At 38.6% G+C, this 5961-nt stretch overlaps 1 non-coding gene across 1 annotated transcript; it reads left to right on the top strand.

Moving 5' to 3' along the window:
- The first annotated feature begins 1083 nt into the window (after positions 1 to 1083).
- Positions 1084 to 1190, top strand: LOC141634738 (small nucleolar RNA R71). The gene has a single exon (XR_012539462.1). It is a non-coding gene; the product is annotated as a small nucleolar RNA R71 (small nucleolar RNA).
- The last annotated feature ends 4771 nt before the right edge of the window (positions 1191 to 5961 follow it).

The raw sequence follows: 5961 nt of genomic DNA, 5'->3' as shown, positions 1-5961 counted from the left end.
TTTTCCTCAAACTTAGGCTTAGCTTGACGACTTGGGAATGGAAGTCTAATCATGATGGGCTCCTTTTCCTTGGCCTTTTCTTCACTTTTCTTTGAAACTTCTTCTTTTGTTGGTTCATCTTCCTTGGAGTTTTGCACAACTTCTTCTTTGTCACTAGCTTCCACAACTTCATCCTCAACTTGCTTCTTTGGTCCTTCATATCTCGTACCATTCCTCAAGTGAATGACACTAACCGTTTCATGTCTTGGGGGATTACCTTGAGATGGTAATTGCCCCTTTTGCCTTTGAGAGTTTGAAGATGCTAGTTGGGTCAATTGAGTTTCCAACATTTTTGTGTGGGCTAGGATGTTATTGATGGTGATGTCCTTTGCTTGGCTATCCTTTTGCATTTGAGTGAAAAATTCTTGTTGATTCTTTTGCATTTGGAGGACCGCTTTTTGAACGTCAAAACCTTGGTCATTTTGTTGATTATATGGAGTTTGATTTTGGTAACCTTGGTTTTGGTTGAAAAAGGGTCTTTGATTTTGGTTTCTCATGGGAGGTGGGGTGTATGTTGGTTGAGGGTTTTGAACATTTTGGCTTTTTTATGAGAGATTTGGGTGGAATTTTGTGTTTTCATTGTAATAATTGGAATACGGGGTACCACTCTTGTATGCTTGAAAAGCATTCACTTGTTCATTTATTCCCCTACATTCACTTTGGTCATGTCCCAAAGTTCCACAATTCTAACATATCCCACTTGGGATTGATGAAGATGCTACCATGGCATTAACATGATGCTTTGGTGATTTTGAGGCTTCTTCAAGTTTAGCCATAGCCTTCTCAAACTTCAAGTTAATGGTATCAATATGAGCACTAAGTTGAGCACCCAATTGAGTAATAGAGTCCACCTCATGCTTTACTCCTCTAGTAGCCTTGCGAGGTCTACTATATTGTGAATTATGGACCGCCATTTCCTCAATCTTGTTCCAAGTTTGATTATCGTCAACTTCGGTGAACATACCATTTGATCCCATGTTGAGAATGTTTCTTGAGTCTTCATAAAGACCATTCCAAAATTGTTGTACCAAGAACCACTCGCTAACTCCATGATGAGGACATGAGCGACAAATTCCTTTGAATCGCTCCCAAGTTTCATACAAAGATTCTTCATCCCTTTGCTTAAAACCCGTAATTTGAGCTCTTAGCATGTTAGACTTTTCCGGAGGGTAGAATTTTTTGTAGAAAGCTAGAGCCAACTTCTTCCAAGAGTCAATTCCAAGAGTAGCCTAATCAAGGCTTTTCAACCATTGTTTTGCGGTGCCAATTAGAGAAAAAGGGAATAAGACCCATCGAATTTGGTCTTGAGTCACACCGATTTGTGAAATTGCATCACAATAGTCACAAAAAGTCTTCACGTGAGAGTGAAGGTCTTCACTAGGCATCCCCCCAAATTGGCTTCTTTCGACTAATTGGATAAATGCGGATTTTGCAATGAAATTTCCGGTTAAGTGTTGTGGTGTGGGAGTACCATTGGGTAGGTTCTCCTCGGTAAGTACGGAATGTGATGAAAAGTTAGGCATTGTGGGTTGATTTTGTGTTGGCTTTTGTGTTGGGTTCTCCTCGCCTTCTCTTACAAAAGGGTTGATGAACTCAATAGTATTTTATTGAATATCTACAACCTCACCAATACCTCTCAAAGTACCTCTAGCAAGTCTTCTATTATTTGTCAAAGTCCTTTCAATTTCGTGATCAATGGGTAACAAGTTACCTTGTGATCTTCTAGACATGCAAAATATCAAACAACTTGAAAACAATTAGAACAAACCTTGAGGAGTTTTACTTCCCCAAGTCAAAGAAAGACACAACTAATAACAACCTAAGAAAATCAAATCAAGTTAACACCGTCCCCAGCAACGGCGCCATTTTAGTCGGACTCACTGGGAGCTTAATTTTCTGTTACTTGTCGTTAGGAGCACCTAGACCAAAACAATATTTATAACTTCACAAACAACTCTACTATTAGTAAAGAGGTAAGTAAAGGTTGGATCCCAAGGGACGGGTATTGATGTAGGATTTTCGATTGCAAGTAGTAGTGTCTAGGGGTGTCACGATTTGGATTGAGATGAGAAGATCACTAAACTAAATAGCAATAAAAGTAAACAAGCAAGATGATTAAAATGAGATGTAAACAATTGATTAAAAGCACTGGGGTGTCATGGGGTCATAGGGGATTCATGGGAATTGATCATACAAACATATTCTCAAATTATAAGCAAGCAATTATTGTTGTGATGGATCGAGTTGGTTTATATCTTACAATCCTAGGAAGGTTTGGGTCTCGGAGCCGAATCGATTAGATTGTACAACACCTACAAGTCGACTTAATCCTCCCTACTCAACTATATGCATGGTCTAATGAGACTCGAGTTGGTTTATGTCTTACAAGTCTCATTGAAAAGGTAAGTGATGGGTAAAAAATGCAAGGATTCATAGGCTCGCATTTCATCAAACATAATATGTGCATAAGTTGAGATCACAACAAGCAAACAAATGAACTATGAAAACATATTAAATTAAGCATAAATCATCCCCCATGTTGGTTTCCCCTAATTACCCATTAACCCTAGTTAAGGAAACTACTCACTCATTATCAAGTTTAACATGTTAACAAGGTTGTCAATCATATTAACAAAGCAAAACATGATGAATAAATAAAGATGATTAACAATAATTAAAAAGGGATTAAGAGAATTATACCTACTAATGATTCCAAAATAAAGCAAAGAATAATAGAATTACTTGATGAATGATTGGAAGGTTGTCAATCTCCCAATAATAACCCAAATAATCTTCAATTACCCAAAATAAAAGATGAACAAAAGAGAAATTAAGGAAATGAGATTTGTATTAATATTTGATTAGAAGTTGATTACAAGACTAAGAAGAGATTAGAATGATATAAACTACACTAAAGATTGATAAGAAGAACATGATTCATCTAATTAGACTAATGGGGTATTTATAGTGGGGATTAGGTACACAAATTAGGGTTTACTAAGGGCTTAAATGACGATTAAGTCCTTGAGGAATCACTCCTCTCGGAAAAGATGCGAGTCTCCTTTTTGCTGGTCTTTCATAAATATGTGCATCTTTCATGGAGGGAAGAAGGGGACGTGTGGGCTTGTAAGAGAATCCGGGCGTCCAAGGGGTTGGGACGGGCGGATTGGTATGCTGGACGAGCGGATTGGGGCGTGGTTGGATGGGCGTCCTTATGGTAAAAATGCTCGGATTCCTCCAGTGTTGGACGGGCGTGTTCTTGGCTGGACGAGCGGATTTCGTCACAGCTTTTCTTTTCTTCTTTTCTTCCTCTCTTCTTCCAATAATCCTCCGGGATTTAGTCGGGGATGCAAGGATTTCTTCTCATTGCCCATCTACTATAATATGTACAAAGGCCTTCTAGTCTTGTCTTCTCTTTGATGCTTGGTCATTAGATTCGATCAATTTAGCTCTATTTTGCCATGAAAATGCAAGGTTTGCACTCCTTTCCTACCAAGGAAATAAAACCTCAAAGAATATGCAAAACAAAGGACTAAAGATTGTAAATGACCCAAATATGCACTAAAAAGCATAGGAACGAGGCTAATTCGGGGATTAAATGTGCTCAAATAATGGTCACATCAAGGTCTTAATTGGACAGAGAGGGTGCTGTTGTTATTTGGGTTCACTTGGGTGTTGTTGTTGGTAGAAGGTTAAAGTAGCTCAATGATGAATGTACCTTAATGGTTTGAGAGTTGTGTGTATTCTTAAGAATAATTATAGGTAAGTGGCCATTTAGTTAAAGTAGTAAAGCCACCACATGGTCTACTAATGAATGAGTGTGTGTGCTAAACCATTTCAATTGCAGTTTGAGAGCTCAATGATGAATGTACCTTAATGGTTTGAGAGCTGTATTTATTGTTGCTTTACTTATTACTGTTATTTAATGGACATTGCATGGTCTACCTTCATTGGGTATGCGTAGGAGGCCTTACTGCGTTACACAACTCAAAGAGGAGGCCAAATAGACCTGAGAGTTGATGTAATGTTGCATTAAAAGGAACTGAACTTTAACTATAACATGACATATCATTTCAATAAACTGTCTTACATTCCAAAAGATTGTGTTACAATGCATAACATGCCATTAAACTGTCTTACATTCAATAAGATTGTGTTATAATGCATTACATACCATTTAAGTGAACAAGTAAAGCTTCAACATTGTATCCTAGTTCATTCATTAGGTGCTCTAACCCTTCTGTTTTGCCTAATCGTCCCTGCATATATTCAATGCATTCTCTTACGAACTCTTTATTGACCATTAAATTCCTTGGTAACATGCCAATTGCAGCAAGATGGCCCTTCTTCATACGGGGGATTGCAAAATTATTATGACCCTTACTTTTCATAATCTCTACCATTACTGATTGTAATGATAAGAAAATATTATTGAGTTTGCATACACTACGCCAAATCTGGCCATCAATAACGAGCATATCACAATGGTTTAATGCATATAATAATGACACTTAGATTACCGTTTTCCAAATATTGGCGGAAACCTAGACCGCGCTAATAAGAACAACGGTTTCCCTCGAAAATCGTTGTTATTATAATGTGACAACGGCTGTTTAACAAACCGTTGTCCAAAACGTTTTAACGGTTTCCAAAAACTCGTTATAGAATCACTCTTATCAACGATTGTTAGACAACCGTTACCAGTTTAAGAAAACCGCATTTTGAAAACCGTACTGTAACATTCCATTTTGGTGGTCGCATGTTTGTCTTTGAGTTAGTTTGAGTTAGTGTAGCTATGTTTTTGTCATCTTTTCAGTTTGAGTTGGGTGTTTTGTTTTATGTTATGGGAGTTGTTTGGTTCTTTTAGTAGTTCTTGAGGAGTTGTGTTGTAGTTGTTGGCCTTGTTTTAGGTGTATAGTGTGAACTTCAGGGACGAAGTTCTTTTTAAGGAAGGAAGACTGTAATACCATGGTTTTCCAAGTCTGTTACTCGGCCGAATATGGCTTCCTCGGCGAGTAAGTGTGTCGTGTATTCCTGGGCAGTTTACTGTAATACCACGGTTTTCCAAGTCTGTTACTCGGCCGAATATGGCTTACTCGGCCGAGTAAGTATGTCGTGTGTTTCTGGACAATTTACTGCCTAGGAATACTCGGCCGAGTATACTCTATACTCGACCGAGTAGAGGATACTCGGCCGAGTATACTCTATACTCGACCGAGTATCCGGTCTGACGGGTATTATTTCCGCGGTTTGATTTAGAAAGGATTTGAGTTATATAAAATGGGATTTACAATTTTTAAATCATTTTAACAAAACCTAAACAGTATAACGTAACTCTAATCCTCACCAAATCTCTCTCTCAAGTGCGTTGATCGTCCGCAGTCTAGTTCATCTTTCCTTGCGTCGATTGTGTCGGTAAGCCTCTGATTTCATGAGTTTCATTAATTTATCTTTTAGGGTTTTCCCATAATTTGTGATTGGGGGAAAGGGGTTTTTGCATGTGGTAATTAGAATTGTGCGATTGTTGTTAGGTGGAGACTTCATAGAGGAGCCTTTCTAGCTTGTTGATTGTCTCATTGCAGTTTGTGCTAAGGTAGGGTTTTCCTACTCAGTTTACTGTTTAATTGATTTAAGATTGTGTTGTAATTGTTTGTACGGTTGATATTGTGACTATTTGCTGTTGTTGGGATTGGAGTTTGATGTTGGTGTTGTGATGGTTGATGATGATGTTCGCGAGGTGCATCCTCAGCTGAGTGGAGTCACTTGCGAGAGTGGCTTCACGCCCTAGTTTTGCCCTCTGTGGAACCCATCACAGGAGGGGATGTACACATTAATGAACAGGGTTATCGCTCGTTGATGAGCGGGGGCTTAGGTGGGTATGGCTGCGGTCTCCCACTGGCAGGGCTACATACTTTAGTGTGT

Source organism: Silene latifolia, chromosome Y (genome assembly GCF_048544455.1).
Source record: "Silene latifolia isolate original U9 population chromosome Y, ASM4854445v1, whole genome shotgun sequence".
In the NCBI taxonomy this organism is placed as follows: domain Eukaryota; kingdom Viridiplantae; phylum Streptophyta; class Magnoliopsida; order Caryophyllales; family Caryophyllaceae; genus Silene; species Silene latifolia.
This window is presented reverse-complemented; position numbering and strand designations above follow the sequence as displayed.